The 25,301-nt window shown below is 40.8% G+C and overlaps 12 non-coding genes and 93 pseudogenes across 12 annotated transcripts; all 105 read left to right on the forward strand.

The window, feature by feature from the left end:
- The first annotated feature begins 78 nt into the window (after positions 1 to 78).
- Positions 79 to 197, forward strand: LOC134960027 (5S ribosomal RNA; annotated as a pseudogene).
- Positions 198 to 304: 107 nt separating this feature from the next.
- On the forward strand, positions 305 to 422 carry LOC134963921 (5S ribosomal RNA; annotated as a pseudogene).
- Positions 423 to 529: 107 nt separating this feature from the next.
- Positions 530 to 648, forward strand: LOC134962041 (5S ribosomal RNA; annotated as a pseudogene).
- Positions 649 to 755: 107 nt separating this feature from the next.
- On the forward strand, positions 756 to 874 carry LOC134959728 (5S ribosomal RNA; annotated as a pseudogene).
- A 107-nt stretch (positions 875 to 981) lies between these two features.
- On the forward strand, positions 982 to 1,100 carry LOC134964234 (5S ribosomal RNA; annotated as a pseudogene).
- Positions 1,101 to 1,207: 107 nt separating this feature from the next.
- Positions 1,208 to 1,326, forward strand: LOC134963913 (5S ribosomal RNA; annotated as a pseudogene).
- Positions 1,327 to 1,433: 107 nt separating this feature from the next.
- Positions 1,434 to 1,552, forward strand: LOC134964796 (5S ribosomal RNA). The gene has a single exon (XR_010188248.1). It is a non-coding gene; the product is annotated as a 5S ribosomal RNA (ribosomal RNA).
- A 107-nt stretch (positions 1,553 to 1,659) lies between these two features.
- On the forward strand, positions 1,660 to 1,778 carry LOC134960087 (5S ribosomal RNA; annotated as a pseudogene).
- Positions 1,779 to 1,885: 107 nt separating this feature from the next.
- LOC134960252 (5S ribosomal RNA) lies at positions 1,886 to 2,004 on the forward strand. The gene has a single exon (XR_010187726.1). It is a non-coding gene; the product is annotated as a 5S ribosomal RNA (ribosomal RNA).
- A 107-nt stretch (positions 2,005 to 2,111) lies between these two features.
- LOC134963577 (5S ribosomal RNA) lies at positions 2,112 to 2,230 on the forward strand (annotated as a pseudogene).
- Positions 2,231 to 2,337: 107 nt separating this feature from the next.
- Positions 2,338 to 2,456, forward strand: LOC134964584 (5S ribosomal RNA; annotated as a pseudogene).
- Positions 2,457 to 2,564: 108 nt separating this feature from the next.
- On the forward strand, positions 2,565 to 2,683 carry LOC134960819 (5S ribosomal RNA; annotated as a pseudogene).
- Positions 2,684 to 2,790: 107 nt separating this feature from the next.
- LOC134962811 (5S ribosomal RNA) lies at positions 2,791 to 2,909 on the forward strand (annotated as a pseudogene).
- A 107-nt stretch (positions 2,910 to 3,016) lies between these two features.
- LOC134961710 (5S ribosomal RNA) lies at positions 3,017 to 3,135 on the forward strand (annotated as a pseudogene).
- Positions 3,136 to 3,242: 107 nt separating this feature from the next.
- On the forward strand, positions 3,243 to 3,361 carry LOC134963901 (5S ribosomal RNA; annotated as a pseudogene).
- Positions 3,362 to 3,468: 107 nt separating this feature from the next.
- Positions 3,469 to 3,587, forward strand: LOC134962920 (5S ribosomal RNA; annotated as a pseudogene).
- A 107-nt stretch (positions 3,588 to 3,694) lies between these two features.
- Positions 3,695 to 3,813, forward strand: LOC134962537 (5S ribosomal RNA; annotated as a pseudogene).
- Positions 3,814 to 3,920: 107 nt separating this feature from the next.
- LOC134959838 (5S ribosomal RNA) lies at positions 3,921 to 4,039 on the forward strand (annotated as a pseudogene).
- Positions 4,040 to 4,146: 107 nt separating this feature from the next.
- On the forward strand, positions 4,147 to 4,265 carry LOC134963120 (5S ribosomal RNA; annotated as a pseudogene).
- Positions 4,266 to 4,372: 107 nt separating this feature from the next.
- On the forward strand, positions 4,373 to 4,491 carry LOC134960028 (5S ribosomal RNA; annotated as a pseudogene).
- A 107-nt stretch (positions 4,492 to 4,598) lies between these two features.
- LOC134963923 (5S ribosomal RNA) lies at positions 4,599 to 4,716 on the forward strand (annotated as a pseudogene).
- A 107-nt stretch (positions 4,717 to 4,823) lies between these two features.
- LOC134962043 (5S ribosomal RNA) lies at positions 4,824 to 4,942 on the forward strand (annotated as a pseudogene).
- A 107-nt stretch (positions 4,943 to 5,049) lies between these two features.
- On the forward strand, positions 5,050 to 5,168 carry LOC134959729 (5S ribosomal RNA; annotated as a pseudogene).
- Positions 5,169 to 5,275: 107 nt separating this feature from the next.
- Positions 5,276 to 5,394, forward strand: LOC134964235 (5S ribosomal RNA; annotated as a pseudogene).
- A 107-nt stretch (positions 5,395 to 5,501) lies between these two features.
- LOC134963915 (5S ribosomal RNA) lies at positions 5,502 to 5,620 on the forward strand (annotated as a pseudogene).
- A 107-nt stretch (positions 5,621 to 5,727) lies between these two features.
- On the forward strand, positions 5,728 to 5,846 carry LOC134964808 (5S ribosomal RNA). The gene has a single exon (XR_010188249.1). It is a non-coding gene; the product is annotated as a 5S ribosomal RNA (ribosomal RNA).
- A 107-nt stretch (positions 5,847 to 5,953) lies between these two features.
- LOC134960088 (5S ribosomal RNA) lies at positions 5,954 to 6,072 on the forward strand (annotated as a pseudogene).
- A 107-nt stretch (positions 6,073 to 6,179) lies between these two features.
- Positions 6,180 to 6,298, forward strand: LOC134960264 (5S ribosomal RNA). Its single transcript, XR_010187728.1, has one exon. It is a non-coding gene; the product is annotated as a 5S ribosomal RNA (ribosomal RNA).
- Positions 6,299 to 6,405: 107 nt separating this feature from the next.
- Positions 6,406 to 6,524, forward strand: LOC134963579 (5S ribosomal RNA; annotated as a pseudogene).
- Positions 6,525 to 6,631: 107 nt separating this feature from the next.
- Positions 6,632 to 6,750, forward strand: LOC134964585 (5S ribosomal RNA; annotated as a pseudogene).
- A 108-nt stretch (positions 6,751 to 6,858) lies between these two features.
- On the forward strand, positions 6,859 to 6,977 carry LOC134960821 (5S ribosomal RNA; annotated as a pseudogene).
- A 107-nt stretch (positions 6,978 to 7,084) lies between these two features.
- LOC134962812 (5S ribosomal RNA) lies at positions 7,085 to 7,203 on the forward strand (annotated as a pseudogene).
- Positions 7,204 to 7,310: 107 nt separating this feature from the next.
- On the forward strand, positions 7,311 to 7,429 carry LOC134961711 (5S ribosomal RNA; annotated as a pseudogene).
- A 107-nt stretch (positions 7,430 to 7,536) lies between these two features.
- Positions 7,537 to 7,655, forward strand: LOC134963902 (5S ribosomal RNA; annotated as a pseudogene).
- A 107-nt stretch (positions 7,656 to 7,762) lies between these two features.
- LOC134962921 (5S ribosomal RNA) lies at positions 7,763 to 7,881 on the forward strand (annotated as a pseudogene).
- Positions 7,882 to 7,988: 107 nt separating this feature from the next.
- Positions 7,989 to 8,107, forward strand: LOC134964812 (5S ribosomal RNA; annotated as a pseudogene).
- Positions 8,108 to 8,214: 107 nt separating this feature from the next.
- On the forward strand, positions 8,215 to 8,333 carry LOC134964418 (5S ribosomal RNA; annotated as a pseudogene).
- A 107-nt stretch (positions 8,334 to 8,440) lies between these two features.
- LOC134964820 (5S ribosomal RNA) lies at positions 8,441 to 8,559 on the forward strand. Its single transcript, XR_010188250.1, has one exon. It is a non-coding gene; the product is annotated as a 5S ribosomal RNA (ribosomal RNA).
- Positions 8,560 to 8,666: 107 nt separating this feature from the next.
- On the forward strand, positions 8,667 to 8,785 carry LOC134964981 (5S ribosomal RNA). Its single transcript, XR_010188265.1, has one exon. It is a non-coding gene; the product is annotated as a 5S ribosomal RNA (ribosomal RNA).
- Positions 8,786 to 8,892: 107 nt separating this feature from the next.
- On the forward strand, positions 8,893 to 9,011 carry LOC134960074 (5S ribosomal RNA; annotated as a pseudogene).
- A 107-nt stretch (positions 9,012 to 9,118) lies between these two features.
- On the forward strand, positions 9,119 to 9,237 carry LOC134964244 (5S ribosomal RNA; annotated as a pseudogene).
- Positions 9,238 to 9,570: 333 nt separating this feature from the next.
- Positions 9,571 to 9,689, forward strand: LOC134961375 (5S ribosomal RNA; annotated as a pseudogene).
- Positions 9,690 to 9,796: 107 nt separating this feature from the next.
- Positions 9,797 to 9,915, forward strand: LOC134964414 (5S ribosomal RNA; annotated as a pseudogene).
- Positions 9,916 to 10,022: 107 nt separating this feature from the next.
- On the forward strand, positions 10,023 to 10,141 carry LOC134964586 (5S ribosomal RNA; annotated as a pseudogene).
- A 108-nt stretch (positions 10,142 to 10,249) lies between these two features.
- On the forward strand, positions 10,250 to 10,368 carry LOC134960823 (5S ribosomal RNA; annotated as a pseudogene).
- Positions 10,369 to 10,475: 107 nt separating this feature from the next.
- LOC134962813 (5S ribosomal RNA) lies at positions 10,476 to 10,594 on the forward strand (annotated as a pseudogene).
- A 107-nt stretch (positions 10,595 to 10,701) lies between these two features.
- LOC134961712 (5S ribosomal RNA) lies at positions 10,702 to 10,820 on the forward strand (annotated as a pseudogene).
- A 107-nt stretch (positions 10,821 to 10,927) lies between these two features.
- LOC134963904 (5S ribosomal RNA) lies at positions 10,928 to 11,046 on the forward strand (annotated as a pseudogene).
- Positions 11,047 to 11,153: 107 nt separating this feature from the next.
- Positions 11,154 to 11,272, forward strand: LOC134962922 (5S ribosomal RNA; annotated as a pseudogene).
- Positions 11,273 to 11,379: 107 nt separating this feature from the next.
- LOC134964544 (5S ribosomal RNA) lies at positions 11,380 to 11,498 on the forward strand (annotated as a pseudogene).
- A 107-nt stretch (positions 11,499 to 11,605) lies between these two features.
- Positions 11,606 to 11,724, forward strand: LOC134964419 (5S ribosomal RNA; annotated as a pseudogene).
- A 107-nt stretch (positions 11,725 to 11,831) lies between these two features.
- On the forward strand, positions 11,832 to 11,950 carry LOC134964834 (5S ribosomal RNA). Its single transcript, XR_010188252.1, has one exon. It is a non-coding gene; the product is annotated as a 5S ribosomal RNA (ribosomal RNA).
- A 107-nt stretch (positions 11,951 to 12,057) lies between these two features.
- On the forward strand, positions 12,058 to 12,176 carry LOC134964993 (5S ribosomal RNA). The gene has a single exon (XR_010188266.1). It is a non-coding gene; the product is annotated as a 5S ribosomal RNA (ribosomal RNA).
- Positions 12,177 to 12,283: 107 nt separating this feature from the next.
- On the forward strand, positions 12,284 to 12,402 carry LOC134960075 (5S ribosomal RNA; annotated as a pseudogene).
- A 107-nt stretch (positions 12,403 to 12,509) lies between these two features.
- LOC134964245 (5S ribosomal RNA) lies at positions 12,510 to 12,628 on the forward strand (annotated as a pseudogene).
- A 333-nt stretch (positions 12,629 to 12,961) lies between these two features.
- On the forward strand, positions 12,962 to 13,080 carry LOC134961376 (5S ribosomal RNA; annotated as a pseudogene).
- A 107-nt stretch (positions 13,081 to 13,187) lies between these two features.
- LOC134964246 (5S ribosomal RNA) lies at positions 13,188 to 13,306 on the forward strand (annotated as a pseudogene).
- A 107-nt stretch (positions 13,307 to 13,413) lies between these two features.
- On the forward strand, positions 13,414 to 13,532 carry LOC134963570 (5S ribosomal RNA; annotated as a pseudogene).
- Positions 13,533 to 13,640: 108 nt separating this feature from the next.
- LOC134961630 (5S ribosomal RNA) lies at positions 13,641 to 13,759 on the forward strand (annotated as a pseudogene).
- Positions 13,760 to 14,092: 333 nt separating this feature from the next.
- LOC134964270 (5S ribosomal RNA) lies at positions 14,093 to 14,211 on the forward strand (annotated as a pseudogene).
- A 107-nt stretch (positions 14,212 to 14,318) lies between these two features.
- Positions 14,319 to 14,437, forward strand: LOC134959966 (5S ribosomal RNA; annotated as a pseudogene).
- A 107-nt stretch (positions 14,438 to 14,544) lies between these two features.
- LOC134965005 (5S ribosomal RNA) lies at positions 14,545 to 14,663 on the forward strand. Its single transcript, XR_010188268.1, has one exon. It is a non-coding gene; the product is annotated as a 5S ribosomal RNA (ribosomal RNA).
- Positions 14,664 to 14,770: 107 nt separating this feature from the next.
- On the forward strand, positions 14,771 to 14,889 carry LOC134960076 (5S ribosomal RNA; annotated as a pseudogene).
- A 107-nt stretch (positions 14,890 to 14,996) lies between these two features.
- Positions 14,997 to 15,115, forward strand: LOC134964248 (5S ribosomal RNA; annotated as a pseudogene).
- Positions 15,116 to 15,448: 333 nt separating this feature from the next.
- LOC134961378 (5S ribosomal RNA) lies at positions 15,449 to 15,567 on the forward strand (annotated as a pseudogene).
- A 107-nt stretch (positions 15,568 to 15,674) lies between these two features.
- On the forward strand, positions 15,675 to 15,793 carry LOC134964249 (5S ribosomal RNA; annotated as a pseudogene).
- A 107-nt stretch (positions 15,794 to 15,900) lies between these two features.
- LOC134963572 (5S ribosomal RNA) lies at positions 15,901 to 16,019 on the forward strand (annotated as a pseudogene).
- A 108-nt stretch (positions 16,020 to 16,127) lies between these two features.
- LOC134961632 (5S ribosomal RNA) lies at positions 16,128 to 16,246 on the forward strand (annotated as a pseudogene).
- Positions 16,247 to 16,579: 333 nt separating this feature from the next.
- On the forward strand, positions 16,580 to 16,698 carry LOC134964271 (5S ribosomal RNA; annotated as a pseudogene).
- A 107-nt stretch (positions 16,699 to 16,805) lies between these two features.
- On the forward strand, positions 16,806 to 16,924 carry LOC134958923 (5S ribosomal RNA). The gene has a single exon (XR_010187139.1). It is a non-coding gene; the product is annotated as a 5S ribosomal RNA (ribosomal RNA).
- Positions 16,925 to 17,031: 107 nt separating this feature from the next.
- LOC134960014 (5S ribosomal RNA) lies at positions 17,032 to 17,150 on the forward strand (annotated as a pseudogene).
- Positions 17,151 to 17,257: 107 nt separating this feature from the next.
- On the forward strand, positions 17,258 to 17,376 carry LOC134958887 (5S ribosomal RNA). The gene has a single exon (XR_010187132.1). It is a non-coding gene; the product is annotated as a 5S ribosomal RNA (ribosomal RNA).
- Positions 17,377 to 17,483: 107 nt separating this feature from the next.
- On the forward strand, positions 17,484 to 17,602 carry LOC134964287 (5S ribosomal RNA; annotated as a pseudogene).
- Positions 17,603 to 17,709: 107 nt separating this feature from the next.
- LOC134964017 (5S ribosomal RNA) lies at positions 17,710 to 17,828 on the forward strand (annotated as a pseudogene).
- A 107-nt stretch (positions 17,829 to 17,935) lies between these two features.
- LOC134959962 (5S ribosomal RNA) lies at positions 17,936 to 18,054 on the forward strand (annotated as a pseudogene).
- A 108-nt stretch (positions 18,055 to 18,162) lies between these two features.
- Positions 18,163 to 18,281, forward strand: LOC134961846 (5S ribosomal RNA; annotated as a pseudogene).
- A 107-nt stretch (positions 18,282 to 18,388) lies between these two features.
- On the forward strand, positions 18,389 to 18,507 carry LOC134961876 (5S ribosomal RNA; annotated as a pseudogene).
- A 107-nt stretch (positions 18,508 to 18,614) lies between these two features.
- On the forward strand, positions 18,615 to 18,733 carry LOC134963653 (5S ribosomal RNA; annotated as a pseudogene).
- Positions 18,734 to 18,840: 107 nt separating this feature from the next.
- On the forward strand, positions 18,841 to 18,959 carry LOC134963141 (5S ribosomal RNA; annotated as a pseudogene).
- A 107-nt stretch (positions 18,960 to 19,066) lies between these two features.
- Positions 19,067 to 19,185, forward strand: LOC134961045 (5S ribosomal RNA; annotated as a pseudogene).
- A 107-nt stretch (positions 19,186 to 19,292) lies between these two features.
- LOC134963536 (5S ribosomal RNA) lies at positions 19,293 to 19,411 on the forward strand (annotated as a pseudogene).
- A 107-nt stretch (positions 19,412 to 19,518) lies between these two features.
- On the forward strand, positions 19,519 to 19,637 carry LOC134961120 (5S ribosomal RNA; annotated as a pseudogene).
- Positions 19,638 to 19,969: 332 nt separating this feature from the next.
- On the forward strand, positions 19,970 to 20,088 carry LOC134964018 (5S ribosomal RNA; annotated as a pseudogene).
- A 107-nt stretch (positions 20,089 to 20,195) lies between these two features.
- On the forward strand, positions 20,196 to 20,314 carry LOC134964008 (5S ribosomal RNA). Its single transcript, XR_010188175.1, has one exon. It is a non-coding gene; the product is annotated as a 5S ribosomal RNA (ribosomal RNA).
- Positions 20,315 to 20,423: 109 nt separating this feature from the next.
- Positions 20,424 to 20,542, forward strand: LOC134959787 (5S ribosomal RNA; annotated as a pseudogene).
- A 107-nt stretch (positions 20,543 to 20,649) lies between these two features.
- Positions 20,650 to 20,768, forward strand: LOC134963339 (5S ribosomal RNA; annotated as a pseudogene).
- A 107-nt stretch (positions 20,769 to 20,875) lies between these two features.
- LOC134960286 (5S ribosomal RNA) lies at positions 20,876 to 20,994 on the forward strand (annotated as a pseudogene).
- A 108-nt stretch (positions 20,995 to 21,102) lies between these two features.
- On the forward strand, positions 21,103 to 21,221 carry LOC134963943 (5S ribosomal RNA; annotated as a pseudogene).
- Positions 21,222 to 21,328: 107 nt separating this feature from the next.
- Positions 21,329 to 21,447, forward strand: LOC134961123 (5S ribosomal RNA; annotated as a pseudogene).
- Positions 21,448 to 21,554: 107 nt separating this feature from the next.
- Positions 21,555 to 21,673, forward strand: LOC134962538 (5S ribosomal RNA; annotated as a pseudogene).
- A 107-nt stretch (positions 21,674 to 21,780) lies between these two features.
- Positions 21,781 to 21,899, forward strand: LOC134959726 (5S ribosomal RNA; annotated as a pseudogene).
- A 107-nt stretch (positions 21,900 to 22,006) lies between these two features.
- On the forward strand, positions 22,007 to 22,125 carry LOC134960139 (5S ribosomal RNA; annotated as a pseudogene).
- A 107-nt stretch (positions 22,126 to 22,232) lies between these two features.
- On the forward strand, positions 22,233 to 22,351 carry LOC134961791 (5S ribosomal RNA; annotated as a pseudogene).
- Positions 22,352 to 22,458: 107 nt separating this feature from the next.
- Positions 22,459 to 22,577, forward strand: LOC134961924 (5S ribosomal RNA; annotated as a pseudogene).
- A 107-nt stretch (positions 22,578 to 22,684) lies between these two features.
- Positions 22,685 to 22,803, forward strand: LOC134964531 (5S ribosomal RNA; annotated as a pseudogene).
- A 107-nt stretch (positions 22,804 to 22,910) lies between these two features.
- On the forward strand, positions 22,911 to 23,029 carry LOC134964498 (5S ribosomal RNA; annotated as a pseudogene).
- Positions 23,030 to 23,136: 107 nt separating this feature from the next.
- Positions 23,137 to 23,255, forward strand: LOC134964696 (5S ribosomal RNA; annotated as a pseudogene).
- A 107-nt stretch (positions 23,256 to 23,362) lies between these two features.
- On the forward strand, positions 23,363 to 23,481 carry LOC134961046 (5S ribosomal RNA; annotated as a pseudogene).
- Positions 23,482 to 23,589: 108 nt separating this feature from the next.
- LOC134964045 (5S ribosomal RNA) lies at positions 23,590 to 23,708 on the forward strand (annotated as a pseudogene).
- A 107-nt stretch (positions 23,709 to 23,815) lies between these two features.
- Positions 23,816 to 23,934, forward strand: LOC134961380 (5S ribosomal RNA; annotated as a pseudogene).
- A 332-nt stretch (positions 23,935 to 24,266) lies between these two features.
- On the forward strand, positions 24,267 to 24,385 carry LOC134961781 (5S ribosomal RNA; annotated as a pseudogene).
- Positions 24,386 to 24,492: 107 nt separating this feature from the next.
- On the forward strand, positions 24,493 to 24,611 carry LOC134960270 (5S ribosomal RNA; annotated as a pseudogene).
- A 107-nt stretch (positions 24,612 to 24,718) lies between these two features.
- Positions 24,719 to 24,837, forward strand: LOC134963938 (5S ribosomal RNA; annotated as a pseudogene).
- A 107-nt stretch (positions 24,838 to 24,944) lies between these two features.
- Positions 24,945 to 25,063, forward strand: LOC134964532 (5S ribosomal RNA; annotated as a pseudogene).
- Positions 25,064 to 25,170: 107 nt separating this feature from the next.
- On the forward strand, positions 25,171 to 25,289 carry LOC134964533 (5S ribosomal RNA; annotated as a pseudogene).
- The last annotated feature ends 12 nt before the right edge of the window (positions 25,290 to 25,301 follow it).

The raw sequence follows: 25,301 nt of genomic DNA on the forward strand, positions 1-25,301 counted from the left end.
TGCATTCCATTTTCAAACTCTTTCATTTATTTACCAGTAGTTAGAAGTAGAAAAGTTCTAACAGAAACAGCAAAGCTCATCTACAGCCACACCACACTTAATACACGCAATCTCATCTGATCTTGGAAGCTAAGCAGTGTTGGGCCTGGTTAGTACTTGAATAGGAGACCACCTGGGAATACAGGGTGCTGTAGGTATCTTTATACTGCCAACCCCGCTCTATTGATGCATTCCATTTTCAAACTTATTCATTTATGTACCAGTAGTTAGAAGAAGAAAAGTTCTAACAGAAACCACAAAGCTCATCATCAGCCACACCACACTGGATACGCTCAATCTCATCTGATCTAGGAAGCTAATCAGTGTTGGGCCTGGTTAGTACTTGGATGGGAGACCACCTGGAATACAAGGTGCTGTAGGTATTTTTATACTACCAACACCGTTCTGTTGATGCATTCCATTTTCAAACTTATTCATTTATGTACCAGTAGTTAGAAGTAGGAAAGATCTAACAGAAACCACAAAACTCATCTACATCCACACCACGCTGGATATGCCCAAACTCATCTGATCTTGGAAGCTAAGCAGTGTTGGGTCTGGTTAGTACTTGGATGGGAGACCACCTAGGAATACAAGGTGCTGTAGGTATTTTTATACTGCCAACACCGTTCTGTTGATGCATTCCATTTTCAAACTCTTTCATTTATTTACCAGTAGTTAGAAGTAGAAAAGTTCTAACAGAAACAGCAAAGCTCTTCTACAGCCACACTACACTGGATACACACAATCTCATCTGATCTTGGAAGCTAAGCAGTGTTGGGCCTGGTTAGTACTTGGATGGGAGACCACCTGGGAATACAGGCTGCTGTAGGTATTTTTATACTTCCAACACCGCTCTGTTGATGCCTTCCATTTTCAAACTTATTCATTTATGTACCAGTAGTCAGAAGTAGGAAAGATCTAACAGAAACCACAAAGCTCATCTACATCCATACCATACTGGATACGCCAAATCTCATCTGATCTTGGAAACTAAGCAGTATTGGGCTTGGTTAATACTTGGATGGGAGATCACCTGGGAATACAAGGTGCTGTATTTGTTTTTATACTGCCAACTCCATTTTGTTGATGCATTCTATTTACAAACTTATTCATTTATGTACCAGTAGCTAGAAGTAGAAAAGTTCTAACAGAAACCGAAAAGCTCATCTACAGCCACACCACACTGGATACGCCCAATCTCATCTGATATTGGAAACTAAGCAGTACTGGGCCTGGTTAGTACTTGGATGGGATATCACCTGGGAATGCAAGGTGCTGCAGATATTTTTATACTGCCAATACCGTTCTGTTGATGCATTCTATTTTCAAACTTTTTCATTTATTTACCAGTAGTTAGAAGTAGAAAAGTTCTAACAGAAACAACAAAGCTCATCTACAGCCACACCACACTGTATACGCCCAATCTCATCTGGTCTTGGAAGCTAAGTAGTGTTGGGCCTGGTTAGTACTTGGGTGGGAGACCACCTGGGAATACAAGGTGCTGTAGGTATTTTTATACTGCCAACACTGTTCTGTTGATGCATTCTATTTTCAAATTTATTCATTTACGTACCAGTAGTTAGAAGTAGAAAAGTTCTAACAGAAACCACAAAGCTCATCTACAGCCATACCACGCTGGATACGCCCAAACTCATCTGATCTTGGAAGCTAAGCAGTGTTGGGACTGGTTAGTACTTGGGTGGGAAACCACCTGGGAATACAAGGTGCTGTAGGTATTTTTATACTGCCAACAACGTTCTGTTGATGCATTCCATTTTCAAACTCTTTAATTTATTTACCAGTAGTTAGAAGTAGAAAAGTTTTAACAGAAACAACAAAGCTCATCTACAGCCACACCACACTGGATACACGCAATCTCATCTGATCTTGGAAGATAAGCAGTGTTGGGCCTGGTTAGTACTTGGATGGGAGACCACCTGGGAATACAAGGTGCTGTAGGTATTTTTATACTGCCAACACCATTCTGTTGATGCATTCCATTTTCAAACTTATTCATTTATGTACCAGTAGTTAGAAGTAGGAAAGATCTAACAGAAACCACAAAGCTCATCTACATCCACACCATACTGCATACGGCAAATCTCATCTGATCTTGGAAACTAAGCAGTATTGGGCTTGGTTAGTACTTGGATGGGAGACCACCTGGGAATACAAGGTGCTGTAGGTGTTTTTATACTGCCAACACCGTTTTGTTGATGCATTCTATTTATAAACGTATTCATTTATATACCAGTAGCTAGAAGTAGAAAAGTTCTAACAGAAACCGAAAAGCTCATCTATAGCAACACCACACTGGATACGCCCAATCGCAACTGATCTTGGAAACTAAGCAGTACTGGGCCTGGTTAGTATTTGGATGGGAGACCACCTGGGAATGCAAGGTGCTGCAGATATTTTTATACTGCCAACTCCGTTCTGTTGATGCATTCTATTTTCAAACTTTTTTCATTTATTTACCAGTAGTTAGAAGTAGAAAAGTTCTAACAGAAACAACAAAGCTCATCTACAGCCACACCACACTGGATACACGCAATTTCATCTGATATTGGAAGCTAAGCAGTGTTGGGCCTGGTTAGTACTTGGATGGGAGACCACCTGGGAATACAAGGTGCAGTAGGTATTTTTATACTGCCAACACCGTTCTATTGATGCATTCCATTTTCAAACTTATTCATTTATGTACCAGTAGTAAGAAGTAGGAAAGATTTAACAGAAACCACAAAGCTCATCTTCATCCACACCATACTGGATACGCCAAATCTCATCTGATCTTGGAAACTAAGCAGTATTGGGCTTGGTTAGTACTTGGATGGGAGACCACCTGGGAATACAAGGTGCTGTAGGTGTTTTTATACTGCCAACACCGTTCTGTTGATGCATTCCATTTTCAAACTCTTTCATTTATTTACCAGTAGTTAGAAGTAGAAAAGTTCTAACAGAAACCGAAAAGCTCTTCTACAGCCACACCACACTGGATACGCCCAATCTCATCTGATCTTGGAAACTAAGCAGTACTGGGCCTGGTTAGTACTTGGATGGGAGACCACCTGGGAATGCAAGGTGCTGCAGATATTTTTATACTGCCAACACCGTTCGGTTTATGCATTCTATTTTCAAACTTTTTCATTTATTTACCAGTAGTTAGAAGTAGAAAAGTTCTAACAGAAACCACACAGCTCATCTACAGCCACACCACACTGTATACGCCCGATCTCATCTTGTTTTGGAAGCTAAGCAGTGTTTGGCCTGTTTAGTACTTGAATGGGAGACCACATGGGAATACGAGGTGCTGTAGGTAGTTTTATACTGCCAACACCGTTCTGTTGATGCATTCCATTTTCAAACTCTTTAATTTATTTACCAGTAGTTAGAAGTAGAAAAGTTCTAACAGAAACCGAAAAGCTCTTCTACAGCCACACCACACTGGATACGCCCAATCTCATCTGATTTTGGAAACTAAGCAGTACTGGGCCTGGTTAGTACTTGGATGGGAGACCACCTGGGAATGCAAGGTGCTGCAGATATTTTTATACTGCCAACACCGTTCGGTTGATGCATTCTATTTTCAAACTTTTTCATTTTTGTACCAGTAGTTAGAAGTAGGAAAGTTCTAACAGAAACCGCAAAGCTCATCTACAGCCACACCACACTGGATACGCCCAATCTCATCTGATCTTGGAAGCTAAGCAGTGTTGGGTCTGGTTAGTACTTGGATGGGAGACCACCTGGCAATAGAAGGTGTTGTATGTATTTTTATACTGCCAACACTGTTCTGTTGATGCATTCCATTTTCAAACTTATTCATTTATGTACCAGTAGTTAGAAGTAGAAAAGTTCTAACAGAAACCGCAGAGCTCATCTACAGCCACACCACACTGGATACGCCCAATCTCATCTGATCTTGGAAGATAAGCAGTGTTGGGTCTGGTTAGTACTTGAATGGGAGACTGCCTGGGAATACAAGGTGCTGTAGGTATTTTTATACTGACAACACCGTTCTGTTGATGCATTCCATTTTCAAACTTATTTATTTATGTACCAATAGTTAGAAGTAGAAAAGTTCTAACAGAAACCACAAAGCTCTTTTACAGCCACACCACACTGGATACGCCCAATCTCATCTGATCTTGGAAACTAAGCAGTGTTGGGCCTGGTTAGTACTTGGATGGGAGACCACCTGGGAATAGAAAGTGCTGAAGGTTTTTTTATACTGCCAACACCGTTCTGTTGATGCATTCCATTTTCAAACTCTTTCATTTATTTACCAGTAGTTAGAAGTAGAAAAGTTCTAACAGAAACAGCAAAGCTCATCTACAGCCACACCACACTTAATACACGCAATCTCATCTGATCTTGGAAGCTAAGCAGTGTTGGGCCTGGTTAGTACTTGAATAGGAGACCACCTGGGAATACAGGGTGCTGTAGGTATCTTTATACTGCCAACCCCGCTCTATTGATGCATTCCATTTTCAAACTTATTCATTTATGTACCAGTAGTTAGAAGAAGAAAAGTTCTAACAGAAACCACAAAGCTCATCATCAGCCACACCACACTGGATACGCTCAATCTCATCTGATCTAGGAAGCTAATCAGTGTTGGGCCTGGTTAGTACTTGGATGGGAGACCACCTGGAATACAAGGTGCTGTAGGTATTTTTATACTACCAACACCGTTCTGTTGATGCATTCCATTTTCAAACTTATTCATTTATGTACCAGTAGTTAGAAGTAGGAAAGATCTAACAGAAACCACAAAACTCATCTACATCCACACCACGCTGGATATGCCCAAACTCATCTGATCTTGGAAGCTAAGCAGTGTTGGGTCTGGTTAGTACTTGGATGGGAGACCACCTAGGAATACAAGGTGCTGTAGGTATTTTTATACTGCCAACACCGTTCTGTTGATGCATTCCATTTTCAAACTCTTTCATTTATTTACCAGTAGTTAGAAGTAGAAAAGTTCTAACAGAAACAGCAAAGCTCTTCTACAGCCACACTACACTGGATACACACAATCTCATCTGATCTTGGAAGCTAAGCAGTGTTGGGCCTGGTTAGTACTTGGATGGGAGACCACCTGGGAATACAGGCTGCTGTAGGTATTTTTATACTTCCAACACCGCTCTGTTGATGCCTTCCATTTTCAAACTTATTCATTTATGTACCAGTAGTCAGAAGTAGGAAAGATCTAACAGAAACCACAAAGCTCATCTACATCCATACCATACTGGATACGCCAAATCTCATCTGATCTTGGAAACTAAGCAGTATTGGGCTTGGTTAATACTTGGATGGGAGATCACCTGGGAATACAAGGTGCTGTATTTGTTTTTATACTGCCAACTCCATTTTGTTGATGCATTCTATTTACAAACTTATTCATTTATGTACCAGTAGCTAGAAGTAGAAAAGTTCTAACAGAAACCGAAAAGCTCATCTACAGCCACACCACACTGGATACGCCCAATCTCATCTGATATTGGAAACTAAGCAGTACTGGGCCTGGTTAGTACTTGGATGGGATATCACCTGGGAATGCAAGGTGCTGCAGATATTTTTATACTGCCAATACCGTTCTGTTGATGCATTCTATTTTCAAACTTTTTCATTTATTTACCAGTAGTTAGAAGTAGAAAAGTTCTAACAGAAACAACAAAGCTCATCTACAGCCACACCACACTGTATACGCCCAATCTCATCTGGTCTTGGAAGCTAAGTAGTGTTGGGCCTGGTTAGTACTTGGGTGGGAGACCACCTGGGAATACAAGGTGCTGTAGGTATTTTTATACTGCCAACACTGTTCTGTTGATGCATTCTATTTTCAAATTTATTCATTTACGTACCAGTAGTTAGAAGTAGAAAAGTTCTAACAGAAACCACAAAGCTCATCTACAGCCATACCACGCTGGATACGCCCAAACTCATCTGATCTTGGAAGCTAAGCAGTGTTGGGACTGGTTAGTACTTGGGTGGGAAACCACCTGGGAATACAAGGTGCTGTAGGTATTTTTATACTGCCAACAACGTTCTGTTGATGCATTCCATTTTCAAACTCTTTAATTTATTTACCAGTAGTTAGAAGTAGAAAAGTTTTAACAGAAACAACAAAGCTCATCTACAGCCACACCACACTGGATACACGCAATCTCATCTGATCTTGGAAGATAAGCAGTGTTGGGCCTGGTTAGTACTTGGATGGGAGACCACCTGGGAATACAAGGTGCTGTAGGTATTTTTATACTGCCAACACCATTCTGTTGATGCATTCCATTTTCAAACTTATTCATTTATGTACCAGTAGTTAGAAGTAGGAAAGATCTAACAGAAACCACAAAGCTCATCTACATCCACACCATACTGCATACGGCAAATCTCATCTGATCTTGGAAACTAAGCAGTATTGGGCTTGGTTAGTACTTGGATGGGAGACCACCTGGGAATACAAGGTGCTGTAGGTGTTTTTATACTGCCAACACCGTTTTGTTGATGCATTCTATTTATAAACGTATTCATTTATATACCAGTAGCTAGAAGTAGAAAAGTTCTAACAGAAACCGAAAAGCTCATCTATAGCAACACCACACTGGATACGCCCAATCGCAACTGATCTTGGAAACTAAGCAGTACTGGGCCTGGTTAGTATTTGGATGGGAGACCACCTGGGAATGCAAGGTGCTGCAGATATTTTTATACTGCCAACACCGTTCTGTTGATGCATTCTATTTTCAAACTTTTTTCATTTATTTACCAGTAGTTAGAAGTAGAAAAGTTCTAACAGAAACAACAAAGCTCATCTACAGCCACACCACACTGGATACACGCAATTTCATCTGATATTGGAAGCTAAGCAGTGTTGGGCCTGGTTAGTACTTGGATGGGAGACCACCTGGGAATACAAGGTGCAGTAGGTATTTTTATACTGCCAACACCGTTCTATTGATGCATTCCATTTTCAAACTTATTCATTTATGTACCAGTAGTAAGAAGTAGGAAAGATTTAACAGAAACCACAAAGCTCATCTTCATCCACACCATACTGGATACGCCAAATCTCATCTGATCTTGGAAACTAAGCAGTATTGGGCTTGGTTAGTACTTGGATGGGAGACCACCTGGGAATACAAGGTGCTGTAGGTGTTTTTATACTGCCAACACCGTTCTGTTGATGCATTCCATTTTCAAACTCTTTCATTTATTTACCAGTAGTTAGAAGTAGAAAAGTTCTAACAGAAACCGAAAAGCTCTTCTACAGCCACACCACACTGGATACGCCCAATCTCATCTGATCTTGGAAACTAAGCAGTACTGGGCCTGGTTAGTACTTGGATGGGAGACCACCTGGGAATGCAAGGTGCTGCAGATATTTTTATACTGCCAACACCGTTCGGTTTATGCATTCTATTTTCAAACTTTTTCATTTATTTACCAGTAGTTAGAAGTAGAAAAGTTCTAACAGAAACCACACAGCTCATCTACAGCCACACCACACTGTATACGCCCGATCTCATCTTGTTTTGGAAGCTAAGCAGTGTTTGGCCTGTTTAGTACTTGAATGGGAGACCACATGGGAATACGAGGTGCTGTAGGTAGTTTTATACTGCCAACACCGTTCTGTTGATGCATTCCATTTTCAAACTCTTTAATTTATTTACCAGTAGTTAGAAGTAGAAAAGTTCTAACAGAAACCGAAAAGCTCTTCTACAGCCACACCACACTGGATACGCCCAATCTCATCTGATTTTGGAAACTAAGCAGTACTGGGCCTGGTTAGTACTTGGATGGGAGACCACCTGGGAATGCAAGGTGCTGCAGATATTTTTATACTGCCAACACCGTTCGGTTGATGCATTCTATTTTCAAACTTTTTCATTTATTTACCAGTAGTTAGAAGTAGAAAAGTTCTAACAGAAACCACACAGCTCATCTACAGCCACACCACACTATATACGCCCAATCTCATCTTGTCTTGGAAGCTAAACAGTGTTGGGCTTGGTTAGTACTTGGATGGGAGACCACCTGGCAATAGAAGGTGCTGTAGGTATTTTTATACTGCCAACACCGTTCTGTTGATGTATTCCATTTTCATACTTATTCATTTATTTACCAGTAGTTAGAAGTAGAAAAGTTCTAACAGAAACAACAAAGCTCATCTACAGCCACATCACACTGGATACGCTCAATCTCTTCTGATCTAGGAAGCTAATCAGTGTTGGGCCTGATTAGTACTTGGATGGGATCCCACCTGGGAATGCAAGGTGCTGCAGATATTTTTATACTGCCAACACCGTTCTGTTGATGCATTCCATTTTCAAACTTTTTCATTTATTTACCAGTAGTTAGAAATAGAAAAGTTCCAACAGAAACCACAAAGCTCATCTACAGCCACACCACACTGTATACGCCCAATCTCATCTGGTCTTGGAAGCTAAGTAGTGTTGGGCCTGGTTAGTACTTGGGTGGGAGACCACCTGGGAATACAAGGTGCTGTAGGTATTTTTAAACTGCCAACACTGTTCTGTTGATGCATTCCATTTTCAAATTTATTCATTTACGTACCAGTAGTTAGAAGTAGAAAAGTTCTAACAGAAACCACAAAGCTCATCTACAGCCATACCACGCTGGATACGCCCAAACTCATCTGATCTTGGAAGCTAAGCAGTGTTGGGTCTGGTTAGTACTTGGATGGGAAACCACCTGGGAATACAAGGTGCTGTAGGTATTTTTATACTGCCAACACCGTTCTGTTGATGCATTCCATTTTCAAACTCTTTAATTTATTTACCAGTAGTTAGAAGTAGAAAAGTTTTAACAGAAACAACAAAGCTCATCTACAGCCACACCACACTGGATACACGCAATCTCATCTGATCTTGGAAACTAAGCAGTGTTGGGCCTGGTTAGTACTTGGATGGGAGACCACCTGGGAATACAGTGTGCTGTAGGTCTTTTTATACTGCCAACAACGTTCTGTTGATGCATTCCATTTTCAAACTTATTCATTTATGTACCAGTAGTTAGAAGTAGAAAAGTTCTAACAGAAACCACAAAGCTCATCAGCAGCCACACCACACTGTATATGCTCAACCTCATCTGATTTAGGAAGCTAATCAGTGTTGGGCCTGGTTAGTACTTGGATGGGAGACCACCTGGGAATACAAGGTGCTGTAGGTATTTTTATACTGCCAACACCGTTCTGTTTATGCATTCCATTTTCAAACTTATTCATTTATGTACCAGTAGTTAGAAGTAGGAAAGATCTAACAGAAACCACAAAGCTCATCTACATCCACACCATACTGGATACGGCAAATCTCATCTGATCTTGTAAACTAAGTAGTATTGGGATTGGTTAGTACTTGGATGGGAGACCACCTGGGAATACAAGGTGCTGTAGGTGTTTTTATACTGCCAACACCGTTTTGTTGATGCATTCTATTTATAAACGTATTCATTTATGTACCAGTAGCTAGAAGTAGAAAAGTTCTAACAGAAACCGAAAAGCTCATCTACAGCAACACCACACTGGATACGCCCAATCTCATCTGATCTTGGAAACTAAGCAGTACTGGGCCTGGTTAGTATTTGGATGGGAGACCACCTGGGAATACAAGGTGCTGTAGGTATTTTTATACTGCCAACACCGTTCTGTTGATGCATTCCATTTTCAAACTTATTCATTTATGTACCAGTAGTTAGAAGTAGAAAAGTTCTAACAGAAACCACAAAGCTCATCAGCAGCCACACCACACTGTATATGCTCAACCTCATCTGATTTAGGAAGCTAATCAGTGTTGGGCCTGGTTAGTACTTGGATGGGAGACCACCTGGGAATACAAGGTGCTGTAGGTGTTTTTATACTGCCAACACCGTTTTGTTGATGCATTCTATTTATAAACGTATTCATTTATATACCAGTAGCTAGAAGTAGAAAAGTTCTAACAGAAACCGAAAAGCTCATCTATAGCAACACCACACTGGATACGCCCAATCGCAACTGATCTTGGAAACTAAGCAGTACTGGGCCTGGTTAGTATTTGGATGGGAGACCACCTGGGAATGCAAGGTGCTGCAGATATTTTTATACTGCCAACACCGTTCTGTTGATGCATTCTATTTTCAAACTTTTTTCATTTATTTACCAGTAGTTAGAAGTAGAAAAGTTCTAACAGAAACAACAAAGCTCATCTACAGCCACACCACACTGGATACACGCAATTTCATCTGATATTGGAAGCTAAGCAGTGTTGGGCCTGGTTAGTACTTGGATGGGAGACCACCTGGGAATACAAGGTGCAGTAGGTATTTTTATACTGCCAACACCGTTCTATTGATGCATTCCATTTTCAAACTTATTCATTTATGTACCAGTAGTAAGAAGTAGGAAAGATTTAACAGAAACCACAAAGCTCATCTTCATCCACACCATACTGGATACGCCAAATCTCATCTGATCTTGGAAACTAAGCAGTATTGGGCTTGGTTAGTACTTGGATGGGAGACCACCTGGGAATACAAGGTGCTGTAGGTGTTTTTATACTGCCAACACCGTTCTGTTGATGCATTCCATTTTCAAACTCTTTCATTTATTTACCAGTAGTTAGAAGTAGAAAAGTTCTAACAGAAACCGAAAAGCTCTTCTACAGCCACACCACACTGGATACGCCCAATCTCATCTGATCTTGGAAACTAAGCAGTACTGGGCCTGGTTAGTACTTGGATGGGAGACCACCTGGGAATGCAAGGTGCTGCAGATATTTTTATACTGCCAACACCGTTCGGTTTATGCATTCTATTTTCAAACTTTTTCATTTATTTACCAGTAGTTAGAAGTAGAAAAGTTCTAACAGAAACCACACAGCTCATCTACAGCCACACCACACTGTATACGCCCGATCTCATCTTGTTTTGGAAGCTAAGCAGTGTTTGGCCTGTTTAGTACTTGAATGGGAGACCACATGGGAATACGAGGTGCTGTAGGTAGTTTTATACTGCCAACACCGTTCTGTTGATGCATTCCATTTTCAAACTCTTTAATTTATTTACCGGTAGTTAGAAGTAGAAAAGTTCTAACAGAAACCGAAAAGCTCTTCTACAGCCACACCACACTGGATACGCCCAATCTCATCTGATTTTGGAAACTAAGCAGTACTGGGCCTGGTTAGTACTTGGATGGGAGACCACCTGGGAATGCAAGGTGCTGCAGATATTTTTATACTGCCAACACCGTTCGGTTGATGCATTCTATTTTCAAACTTTTTCATTTATTTACCAGTAGTTAGAAGTAGAAAAGTTCTAACAGAAACCACACAGCTCATCTACAGCCACACCACACTATATACGCCCAATCTCATCTTGTCTTGGAAGCTAAGCAGTGTTGGGCTTGGTTAGTACTTGGATGGGAGACCACCTGGCAATAGAAGGTGCTGTAGGTATTTTTATACTGCCAACACCGTTCTGTTGATGTATTCCATTTTCATACTTATTCATTTATTTACCAGTAGTTAGAAGTAGAAAAGTTCTAACAGAAACAACAAAGCTCATCTACAGCCACATCACACTGGATACGCTCAATCTCTTCTGATCTAGGAAGCTAATCAGTGTTGGGCCTGATTAGTACTTGGATGGGATCCCACCTGGGAATGCAAGGTGCTGCAGATATTTTTATACTGCCAACACCGTTCTGTTGATGCATTCCATTTTCAAACTTTTTCATTTATTTACCAGTAGTTAGAAATAGAAAAGTTCTAACAGAAACCACAAAGCTCATCTACAGCCACACCACACTGTATACGCCCAATCTCATCTGGTCTTGGAAGCTAAGTAGTGTTGGGCCTGGTTAGTACTTGGGTGGGAGACCACCTGGGAATACAAGGTGCTGTAGGTATTTTTAAACTGCCAACACTGTTCTGTTGATGCATTCCATTTTCAAATTTATTCATTTACGTACCAGTAGTTAGAAGTAGAAAAGTTCTAACAGAAACCACAAAGCTCATCTACAGCCATACCACGCTGGATACGCCCAAACTCATCTGATCTTGGAAGCTAAGCAGTGTTGGGTCTGGTTAGTACTTGGATGGGAAACCACCTGGGAATACAAGGTGCTGTAGGTATTTTTATACTGCCAACACCGTTCTGTTGATGCATTCCATTTTCAAACTCTTTAATTTATTTACCAGTAGTTAGAAGTAGAAAAGTTTTAACAGAAACAACAAAGCTCATCTACAGCCACACCACACTGGATACACGCAATCTCATCTGATCTTGGAAACTAAGCAGTGTTGGGCCTGGTTAGTACTTGGATGGGAGACCACCTGGGAATACAGTGTGCTGTAGGTCTTTTTAAACTGCCAACAACGTTCTGTTGATGCATTCCATTTTCAAACTTATTCATTTATGTACCAGTAGTTAGAAGTAGAAAAGTTCTAACAGAAACCACAAAGCTCATCAGCAGCCACACCACACTGTATATGCTCAACCTCATCTGATTTAGGAAGCTAATCAGTGTTGGGCCTGGTTAGTACTTGGATGGGAGACCACCTGGGAATACAAGGTGCTGTAGGTATTTTTATACTGCCAACACCGTTCTGTTGATGCATTCCATTTTCAAACTTATTCATTTATGTACCAGTAGTTAGAAGTAGGAAAGATCTAACAGAAACCACAAAGCTCATCTACATCCACACCATACTGGATACGGCAAATCTCATCTGATCTTGTAAACTAAGTAGTATTGGGATTGGTTAGTACTTGGATGGGAGACCACCTGGGAATACAAGGTGCTGTAGGTGTTTTTATACTGCCAACACCGTTTTGTTGATGCATTCTATTTATAAACGTATTCATTTATGTACCAGTAGCTAGAAGTAGAAAAGTTCTAACAGAAACCGAAAAGCTCATCTACAGCAACACCACACTGGATACGCCCAATCTCATCTGATCTTGGAAACTAAGCAGTACTGGGCCTGGTTAGTATTTGGATGGGAGACCACCTGGGAATACAAGGTGCTGTAGGTATTTTTATACTGCCAACACCGTTCTGTTGATGCATTCCATTTTCAAACTTATTCATTTATGTACCAGTAGTTAGAAGTAGAAAAGTTCTAACAGAAACCACAAAGCTCATCAGCAGCCACACCACACTGTATATGCTCAACCTCATCTGATTTAGGAAGCTAATCAGTGTTGGGCCTGGTTAGTACTTGGATGGGAGACCACCTGGGAATACAAGGTGCTGTAGGTATTTTTATACTGCCAACACCGTTCTATTGATGCATTCCATTTTCAAACTTATTCATTTATGTACCAGTAGTAAGAAGTAGGAAAGATTTAACAGAAACCACAAAGCTCGTCTACATACACACCATACTGGATACGCCAAATCTCATCTGATCTTGGAAACTAAGCAGTATTGGGCTTGGTTAGTACTTGGATGGGAGACCACCTGGGAATACAAGGTGCTGTAGGTGTTTTTATACTGCCAACACCGTTCTGTTGATGCATTCCATTTTCAAACTCTTTCATTTATTAACCAGTAGTTAGAAGTAGAAAAGTTCTAACAGAAACCTGAAAAGCTCTTCAACAGCCACACCACACTGGATATGCCCAATCTCATCTGATCTTGGAAACTAAGCAGTACTGGGCCTGGTTAGTACTTGGATGGGAGACCACCTGGGAATGCAAGGTGCTGCAGATATTTTTATTCTGCCAACACCGTTCGGTTGATGCATTCTATTTTCAAACTTTTTCATTTATTTACCAGTAGTTAGAAGTAGAAAAGTTCTAACAGAAACCACACAGCTCATCTACAGCCACACCACACTATATACGCCCAATCTCATCTTGTCTTGGAAGCTAAGCAGTGTTGGGGTTGGTTAGTACTTGGATGGGAGACCACCTGGCAATAGAAGGTGCTGTAGGTATTTTTATACTGCCAACACCGTTCTGTTGATGCATTCCATTTTCATACTTATTCATTTATTTACCAGTAGTTAGAAGTAGAAAAGTTCTAACAGAAACAACAAAGCTCATCTACAGCCACATCACACTGGATACGCCAAATCTCATCTGATCTAGGAAGCTAATCAGTGTTGGGCCTGATTAGTACTTGGATGGGATCCCACCTGGGAATGCAAGGTGCTGCAGATATGTTTATACTGCCAACACCGTTCTGTTTATGCATTCTATTTTCAAACTTTTTCATTTATTTACCAGTAGTTAGAAATAGAAAAGTTCTAACAGAAACCACAAAGCTCATCTACAGCCACACCACACTGTATACGCCCAATCTCATCTGGTCTTGGAAGCTAAGTAGTGTTGGGCCTGGTTAGTACTTGGGTGGGAGACCACCTGGGAATAAAAGGTGCTGTAGGTATTTTTAAACTGCCAACACTGTTCTGTTGATGCATTCCATTTTCAAATTTATTCATTTACGTACCAGTAGTTAGAAGTAGAAAAGTTCTAACAGAAACCACAAAGCTCATCTACAGCCATACCACGCTGGATACGCCCAAACTCATCTGATCTTGGAAGCTAAGCAGTGTTGGGTCTGGTTAGTACTTGGATGGGAAACCACCTGGGAATACAAGGTGCTGTAGGTATTTTTATACTGCCAACACCGTTCTGTTGATGCATTCCATTTTCAAACTCTTTAATTTATTTACCAGTAGTTAGAAGTAGAAAAGTTTTAACAGAAACAACAAAGCTCATCTACAGCCACACCACACTGGATACACGCAATCTCATCTGATCTTGGAAACTAAGCAGTGTTGGGCCTGGTTAGTACTTGGATGGGAGACCACCTGGGAATACAGTGTGCTGTAGGTCTTTTTATACTGCCAACAACGTTCTGTTGATGCATTCCATTTTCAAACTTATTCATTTATGTACCAGTAGTTAGAAGTAGAAAAGTTCTAACAGAAACCACAAAGCTCATCAGCAGCCACACCACACTGTATATGCTCAACCTCATCTGATTTAGGAAGCTAATCAGTGTTGGGCCTGGTTAGTACTTGGATGGGAGACCACCTGGGAATACAAGGTGCTGTAGGTATTTTTATACTGCCAACACCGTTCTGTTGATGCATTCCATTTTCAAACTTATTCATTTATGTACCAGTAGTTAGAAGTAGGAAAGATCTAACAGAAACCACAAAGCTCATCTACATCCACACCATACTGGATACGGCAAATCTCATCTGATCTTGTAAACTAAGTAGTATTGGGATTGGTTAGTACTTGGATGGGAGACCACCTGGGAATACAAGGTGCTGTAGGTGTTTTTATACTGCCAACACCGTTTTGTTGATGCATTCTATTTATAAACGTATTCATTTATGTACCAGTAGCTAGAAGTAGAAAAGTTCTAATAGAAACCGAAAAGCTCATCTACAGCAACACCACACTGGATACGCCCAATCTCATCTGATCTTGGAAACTAAGCAGTACTGGGCCTGGTTAGTATTTGGATGGGAGACCACCTGGGAATACAAGGTGCTGTAGGTATTTTTATACTGCCAACACCGTTCTGTTGATGCATTCCATTTTCAAACTTATTCATTTATGTACCAGTAGTTAGAAGTAGAAAAGTTCTAACAGAAACCACAAAGCTCATCAGCAGCCACACCACACTGTATATGCTCAACCTCATCTGATTTAGGAAGCTAATCAGTGTTGGGCCTGGTTAGTACTTGGATGGGAGACCACCTGGGAATACAAGGTGCTGTAGGTATTTTTATACTGCCAACACCGTTCTATTGATGCATTCCATTTTCAAACTTATTCATTTATGTACCAGTAGTAAGAAGTAGGAAAGATTTAACAGAAACCACAAAGCTCGTCTACATACACACCATACTGGATACGCCAAATCTCATCTGATCTTGGAAACTAAGCAGTATTGGGCTTGGTTAGTACTTGGATGGGAGACCACCTGGGAATACAAGGTGCTGTAGGTGTTTTTATACTGCCAACACCGTTCTGTTGATGCATTCCATTTTCAAACTCTTTCATTTATTAACCAGTAGTTAGAAGTAGAAAAGTTCTAACAGAAACCTGAAAAGCTCTTCAACAGCCACACCACACTGGATATGCCCAATCTCATCTGATCTTGGAAACTAAGCAGTACTGGGCCTGGTTAGTACTTGGATGGGAGACCACCTGGGAATGCAAGGTGCTGCAGATATTTTTATTCTGCCAACACCGTTCGGTTGATGCATTCTATTTTCAAACTTTTTCATTTATTTACCAGTAGTTAGAAGTAGAAAAGTTCTAACAGAAACCACACAGCTCATCTACAGCCACACCACACTATATACGCCCAATCTCCTCTTGTCTTGGAAGCTAAGCAGTGTTGGGGTTGGTTAGTACTTGGATGGGAGACCACCTGGCAATAGAAGGTGCTGTAGGTATTTTTATACTGCCAACACCGTTCTGTTGATGCATTCCATTTTCATACTTATTCATTTATTTACCAGTAGTTAGAAGTAGAAAAGTTCTAACAGAAACAACAAAGCTCATCTACAGCCACATCACACTGGATACGCCAAATCTCATCTGATCTAGGAAGCTAATCAGTGTTGGGCCTGATTAGTACTTGGATGGGATCCCACCTGGGAATGCAAGGTGCTGCAGATATGTTTATACTGCCAACACCGTTCTGTTTATGCATTCTATTTTCAAACTTTTTCATTTATTTACCAGTAGTTAGAAATAGAAAAGTTCTAACAGAAACCACAAAGCTCATCTACAGCCACACCACACTGTATACGCCCAATCTCATCTGGTCTTGGAAGTTAAGTAGTGTTGGGCCTGGTTAGTACTTGGGTGGGAGACCACCTGGGAATGCAAGGTGCTGTAGGTATTTTTATACTGCAAACACTGTTCTGTTGATGCATTCCATTTTCAAATTTATTCATTTACGTACCAGTAGTTAGAAGTAGAAAAGTTCTAACAGAAACCACAAAGCTCATCTACAGCCATACCACGCTGGATACGCCCAAACTCATCTGATCTTGGAAGCTAAGCAGTGTTGGGTCTGGTTAGTACTTGGATGGGAAACCACCGGGGAATACAAGGTGCTGTAGGTATTTTTATACTGCCAATACCGTTCTGTTGATGCATTCCATTTTCAAACTCTTTAATTTATTTAACAGTAGTTAGAAGAAGAAAAGTTCTAACAGAAACAACAAAGCTCATCTACAGCCACACCACACTGGATACACGCAATCTCATCTGATCTTGGAAGCTAAGCAGTGTTGGGCCTGGTTAGTACTTGGATGGGAGACCACCTGGGAATACAGTGTGCTGTAGGTATTTTTATACTGCCAACACCGTTCTGTTGATGCATTCCATTTTCAAACTTATTCATTTATGTACCAGTAGTTAGAAGTAGAAAAGTTCTAACAGAAATCACAAAGCTCATCAGCAGCCACACCACACTGTATATGCTCAACCTCATCTGATCTAGGAAGCTAATCAGTGTTGGGCTTGGTTAGTACTTGGATGGGAGACCACGTGGGAATGCAAGGTGCTGTAGGTATTTTTATACTGCCAACACCGTTCTGTTGATGCATTCCATTTTCAAACTTATTCATTTATGTACCAGTAGTTAGAAGTAGGAAAGATCTAACAGAAACCACAAAGCTCATCTACATCCACACCATACTGGATATGGCAAATCTCATCTGATCTTGGAAACTAAGTAGTATTGGGCTTGGTTAGTACTTGGATGGAAGACCACCTGGGAATACAAGGTGCTGTAGGTGTTTTTATACTGCCAACACCGTTTTGTTGATGCATTCTATTTATAAACGTATTCATTTATGTACCAGTAGCTAGAAGTAGAAAAGTTCTAACAGAAACCGAAAAGCTCATCTACAGCAACACCACACTGGATACGCCCAATCTCATCTGATCTTGGAAGCTAAGCAGTGTTGGGCCTGGTTAGTACTTGGTAGGGAGATCACCTGGGAATACAAGGTGCTGTAGGTATTTTTTATACTGCCAACACCGTTCTGTTGATGCATTCCATTTTCAAACCTATTCATTTATGTACCAGTAGCTAGAAGTAGAATAGTTCTAACAGAAACCGAAAAGCTCATCTACAGCCACACCACACTGGATACGCCCAATCTCATCTGATCCTGGAAACTAAGCAGTACTGGGCCTGGTTAGTACTTGGATGGGAGACCACCTGGGAATATAAGGTGCTGTAGGTATTTTTATACTACCAACACCGTTCTGTTGATGCATTCCATTTTCAAACTTATACATTTATGTACCAGTAGTTAGAAGTAGGAAAGATCTAACAGAAACTACAAAACTCATCTACAGCCACACCACGCTGGAAATGCCCAAACTCATCTGATCTTGGAAGCTAAGCAGTGTTGGGTCTGGTTTGTACTTGGATGGGAGACCACCTAGGAATACAAGGTACTGTAGGTATTTTTATACTGCCAACACCGTTCTGTTGATGCATTCCATTTTCAAACTCTTTCATTTATTTACCAGTAGTTAGAAGTAGGAAAGATCTAACAGAGACCACAAAGCTCATCTACATCCACACCATACTGGATACGCCAAATCTCATCTGATCTTGGAAACTAAGCAGTATTGGGCTTGGTTAGTACTTGGATGGGAGATCACCTGGGAATACAATGTGCTGTAGTTGTTTTTATACTGCCAACTCCATTTTGTTGATGCATTCTATTTACAAACTTATTCATTTATGTACCAGTAGTTAGAAGTAGAAAAGTTCTAACAGAAACCACAAAGCTCATCTACAGCCACACCACACTGGATACGCCCAATCTCCTCTGATCTTGGAAGCTAAGCAGTGTTGGGCCTGGTTAGTACTTGGATGGGCAACCACCTGGCAATAGAAGGTGCTGTACGTATTTTTATACTGCCAACACCGTTCTGTTGATGCATTCCATTTTCAAACTTATTCATTTATGTACCAGTAGCTAGAAGTAGAAAAGTTCTAACAGAAACCGAAAAGCTCATCTACAGCCACACCACACTGGATACGCCCAATCTCATCTGATCTTGGAAACTAAGCAGTACTGGGCCTGGTTAGTACTTGGATGGGAGACCACCTGGGAAAGCAAGGTGCTGCAGATATTTTTATACTGCCAACACCGTTCTGTTGATGCATTCTATTTTCAAACTTTTTCATTTATTTACCAGTAATTAGAAGTAGAAAAGTTCTAACAGAAACCACAAAGCTCATCTACAGCCACACCACACTGGATACGACCAATCTCCTCTGATCTTGGAAGCTAAGCAGTGTTGGGCCTGGTTAGTACTTGGATGGGAGACCACCTGGCAATAGAAGGTGCTGTACGTATTTTTATACTGCCAACACCGTTCTGTTGATGCATTCCATTTTCAAACTTATTCATTTATGTACCAGTAGCTAGAAGTAGAAAAGTTCTAACAGAAACCGAAAAGCTAATCTACAGCCACACCACACTGGATACGCCCAATCTCATCTGATCTTGGAAACTAAGCAGTACTGGGCCTGGTTAGTACTTGGATGGGGGACCACCTGGGAATGCAAGGTGCTGCAGATATTTATATTCTGCCAACACCGTTCTGTTGATGCATTCTATTTTCCAACTTTTTCATTTATTTACCAGTAGTTAGAAGTAGAAAAGTTCTAACAGAAACAACAAAGCTCATCAGCAGCCACACCACACTGGATACGGCTACTCTCATCTGACTTTGGAAGCTAAGCAGTGTTGGGCCTGGTAGTACTTGGATGGGAGACCACCTGGCAATAAAAGGTACTGTATGTATTTATATACTGCCAATACCGTTCTGTTGATGCATTCCATTTTCAAACTTATTCATTTATGTACCAGTAGTTAGAAGTAGGAAAGATCTAACAGAAACCACAAAGCTCATCTACATCCACACCATACTGGATATGGCAAATCTCATCTGATCTTGGAAACTAAGTAGTATTGGGCTTGGTTAGTACTTGGATGGAAGACCACCTGGGAATACAAGGTGCTGTAGGTGTTTTTATACTGCCAACACCGTTTTGTTAATGCATTCTATTTATAAACGTATTCATTTATGTACCAGTAGCTAGAAGTAGAAAAGTTCTAACAGAAACCGAAAAGCTCATCTACAGCAACACCACACTGGATACGCCCAATCTCATCTGATCTTGGAAGCTAAGCAGTGTTGGGCCTGGTTAGTACTTGGATGGGAGACCACCTGGGAATGCAAGGTGCTGCAGATATTTTTATACTGCCAACACCATTCTGTTGATGCATTCTATTTTCAAACTTTTTTTCATTCATTTACCAGTAGTTAGAAGTAGAAAAGTTCTAACAGAAACAACAAAGCTCATCTACAGCCACACCACACTGGATACACGCAATTTCATCTGATATTGGAAGCTAAGCAGTGTTGGGCCTGGTTAGTACTTGGATGGGAGACCACCTGGGAATACAAGGTGCTGTAGGTATTTTTATACTGCCAACACCGTTCTGTTGATGCATTCCATTTTCAAACTTATTCATTTATGTACCAGTAGTAAGAAGTAGGAAAGATTTAACAGAAACCACAAAGCTCATCTACATCCACACCATACTGGATACGCCAAATCTTATCTGATCTTGGAAACTAAGCAGTATTGGGCTTGGTTAGTACTTGGATGGGAGACCACTTGGGAATACAAGGTGCTGTAGGTGTTTTTATACTGCCAACACCGTTTTGTTGATGCATTCTATTTACAAACTTATTCATTTATGTACCAGTAGTTAGAGGTAGAAAAGTTCTAACAGAAACCACAAAGCTCATCTACAGCCACACCAAACTGGATATGCCCAATCTCATCTGATCTTGGAAGCTAAGCAGTGTTGGGCCTGGTTAGTACTTGGTAGGGAGACCACCTGGGAATACAAGGTGCTGTAGGTATTTTTATACTGCCAACACCGTTCTGTTGATGCATTCCATTTTCAAACCTATTCATTTATGTACCAGTAGCTAGAAGTAGAATAGTTCTAACAGAAACCGAAAAAGCTCATCTACAGCCACACCACACTGGATACGCCCAATCTCATCTGATCTTGGAAACTAAGCAGTACTGGGCCTGGTTAGTACTTGGATGGGAGACCACCTGGCAATAGAAGGTGTTGTATATATTTTTATACTGCCAACACTGTTCTGTTGATGCATTCCATTTTCAAACTTATTAATTTATGTACCAGTAGTTAGAAGTAGAAAAGTTCTAACAGAAACCACAGAGCTCATCTATAGCCACACCACACTGGATACGCCCAATCTCATCTGATCTTGGAAGATAAGCAGTGTTGGGCCTGGTTAGAACTTGAATGGGAGACCGCCTGGGAATACAAGGTACTGTAGGTATTTTTATACTGCCAACACCGTTCTGTTGATGCATTCCATTTTCAAACTTATTCATTTATGTACCAGTAGTTAGAAGTAGGAAAGTTCTAACAGAAACCACAAAGCTCATCTACAGCCACACCACACTGGATACGCCCAATCTCATCTGATCTTGGAAGCTAAGCAGTGTTGGGTCTGGTTAGTACTTGGATGGGAGACCACCTGGCAATAGAAGGTGTTGTATGTATTTTTATACTGCCAACACTGTTCTGTTGATGCATTCCATTTTCAAACTTATTCATTTATGTACCAGTAGTCAGAAGTAGAAAAGTTGTAACAGAAACCACAGAGCTCATCTATAGCCACACCACACTGGATACGCCCAATCTCATCTGATCTTGGAAACTAAGCAGTGTTGGGCCTGGTTAGTACTTGAATGGGAGACCGCCTGGGAATACAAGGTGCTGTAGGTGTTTTTATACTGCCAACACCGTTCTGTTGATGCATTCCATTTTCAAACTTATTTATTTATGTACCAATAGTTAGAAGTAGAAAAGTCCTAACAGAAACCACAAAGCTCATTTACAGCCACACCACACTGGATACGCCCAATCTCATCTGATCTTGGAAACTAAGCAGTGTTGGGCCTGGTTAGTACTTGAATGGGAGACCACCTGGGAATAGAAGGTGCTGTAGGTTTTTTTATACTGCCAACACCGTTCTGTTGATGCATTCCATTTTCAAACTCTTTCATTTATTTACCAGTAGTTAGAAGTAGAAAAGTTCTAACAGAAACAGCAAAGCTCATCTACAGCCACACCACACTGGATACACGCAATCTCATCTGATCTTGGAAGCTAAGCAGTGTTGTGCTTGGTTAGTACTTGGATGGGAGAACACCTGGGAATACAGGGTGCTGTAGGTATTTTTATACTGCCAACCCCGCTCTATTGATGCATTCCATTTTCAAACTTATTCATTTATGTACCAGTAGTTAGAAGTAGAAAAGTTCTAACAGAAACCACAAAGCTCTTCAGCAGCCACACCACACTGGATACGCTCAATCTCATCTGATCTAGGAAGCTAATCAGTGTTGGGCCTGGTTAGTACTTGGATGGGAGACCACCTGGGAATACAAGGTGCTGTAGGTATTTTTATACTACCAACACCGTTCTGTTGATGCATTCCATTTTCAAACTTATTCATTTATGTACCAGTAGTTAGAAGTAGGAAAGATCTAACAGAAACTACAAAACTCATCTACATCCACACCTCGCTGGATATGCCCAAACTCATCTGATCTTGGAAGCTAAGCAGTGTTGAGTCTGGTTAGTACTTTGATGGGAGACCACCTAGGAATACAAGGTACTGTAGGTATTTTTATACTCTCAACACCGTTCTGTTGATGCATTCCATTTTCAAACTCTTTCATTTATTTACCAGTAGTTAGAAGTAGGAAAGATCTAACAGAGACCACAAAGCTCATCTACATCCACACCACACTGGATACGCCAAATCTCATCTGATCTTGGAAACTAAGCAGTATTGGGCTTGGTTAGTACTTGGATGGGAGATCACCTGGGAATACAATGTGCTGTAGTTGTTTTTATACTGCCAACTCCATTTTGTTGATGCATTCTATTTACAAACTTATTCATTTATGTACCAGTAGTTAGAAGTAGAAAAGTTCTAACAGAAACCACAAAGCTCATCTACAGCCACACCACACTGGATACGCCCAATCTCCTCTGATCTTGGAAGCTGAGCAGTGTTGGGCCTGGTTAGTACTTGGATGGGAGACCACCTGGCAATAGAAGGTGATGTACGTATTTTTATACTGCCAACACCGTTCTGTTGATGCATTCCATTTTCAAACTTATTCATTAATGTACCAGTAGCTAGAAGTAGAAAAGTTCTAACAGAAACCGAAAAGCTCATCTACAGCCACACCACACTGGATACGCCCAATCTCATCTGATCTTGGAAACTAAGCAGTACTGGGCCTGGTTAGTACTTGGATGGGAGACCACCTGGGAAAGCAAGGTGCTGCAGATATTTTTATACTGCCAACACCGTTCTGTTGATGCATTCTATTTTCAAACTTTTTTCATTTATTTACCAGTAATTAGAAGTAGAAAAGTTCTAACAGAAGCCACAAAGCTTATCTACAGCCACACCACACTGGATACGCCCAATCTCCTCTGATCTTGGAAGCTAAGCAGTGTTGGGCCTGGTTAGTACTTGGATTGGAGACCACCTGGCAATAGAAGGTGCTGTACGTATTTTTATACTGCCAACACCGTTCTGTTGATGCATTCCATTTTCAAACTTATTCATTTATGTACCAGTAGTTAGAAGTAGAAAAGTTCTAACAGAAACCGAAAAGCTCATCTACAGCCACACCACACTGGATAAGCCCAATCTCATCTGATCTTGGAAACTAAGCAGTACTGGGCCTGGTTAGTACTTGGATGGGGGACCACCTGGGAATGCAAGGTGCTGCAGATATTTATATTCTGCCAACACCGTTCTGTTGATGCATTCTATTTTCAAACTTTTTCATTTATTTACCAGTAGTTAGAAGTAGAAAAGTTCTAACAGAAACCACAAAGCTCATCAGCAGCCACACCACACTGGATACGGCTACTCTCATCTGATCTTGGAAGCTAAGCAGTGTTGGGCCTGGTAGTACTTGGATGGGAGACCACCTGGCAATAAAAGGTATTGTATGTATTTATATACTGCCAATACCGTTCTGTTGATGCATTCCATTTTCAAACTTATTCATTTATGTACCAGTAGTTAGAAGTAGAAAAGTTCTAACAGAAACCGAAAAGCTCATCTACAGCAACACCATACTGGATACGCCTAATCTCATCTGATTTTGGAAGCTAAGCAGTGTTGGGTCTGGTTAGTACTTGGATGGGAGACTACCTGGGAATACAAGGTGCTGTAGGTTTTTTTATACTGCCAACACCGTTCTGTTGATGCATTCCATTTTCAAACTCTTTAATTTATTTACCAGTAGTTAGAAGTAGAAAAGTTCTAACAGAAACAACAAAGCTCATCTACAGCCACACCACACAGGATACACGCAATCTCATCTGATCTTGGAAGCTAAGCAGTGTTGGGCCTGGTTAGTACTTGGATGGGAGACCACCTGGGAATACAGTGTGCTGTAGGTATTTTTATACTACCAACACCGTTCTGTTGATGCATTCCATTTTCAAACTTATTCATTTATGTACCAGTAGTTAGAAGTAGAAAAGTTCTAACAGAAACTGCAAAGCTCATCAGCAGCCACACCACACTGTATACGCTCAACCTCATCTGATCTAGGAAGCTAATCAGTGTTGGGCCTGGTTAGTACTTGGATGGGAGACCACCTGGGTATACAAGGTGCTGTAGGTATTTTTATACTGCCAACACCGTTCTGTTGATGCATTCCATTTTCAAACTTATTCATTTATGTACCAGTAGTTAGAAGTAGGAAAGATCTAACAGAAACTACAAAACTCATCTACATCCACACCTCGCTGGATATGCCCAAACTCATCTGATCTTGGAAGCTAAGCAGTGTTGAGTCTGGTTAGTACTTTGATGGGAGACCACCTAGGAATACAAGGTACTGTAGGTATTTTTATACTACCAACACCGTTCTGTTGATGCATTCCATTTTCAAACTTATTCATTTATGTACCAGTAGTTAGAAGTAGGAAAGATCTAACAGAAACTACAAAACTCATCTACATCCACACCTCGCTGGATATGCCCAAACTCATCTGATCTTGGAAGCTAAGCAGTGTTGAGTCTGGTTAGTACTTTGATGGGAGACCACCTAGGAATACAAGGTACTGTAGGTATTTTTATACTCT

Source organism: Pseudophryne corroboree, chromosome 9 (assembly GCF_028390025.1).
Source record: "Pseudophryne corroboree isolate aPseCor3 chromosome 9, aPseCor3.hap2, whole genome shotgun sequence".
Classification (NCBI taxonomy): domain Eukaryota; kingdom Metazoa; phylum Chordata; class Amphibia; order Anura; family Myobatrachidae; genus Pseudophryne; species Pseudophryne corroboree.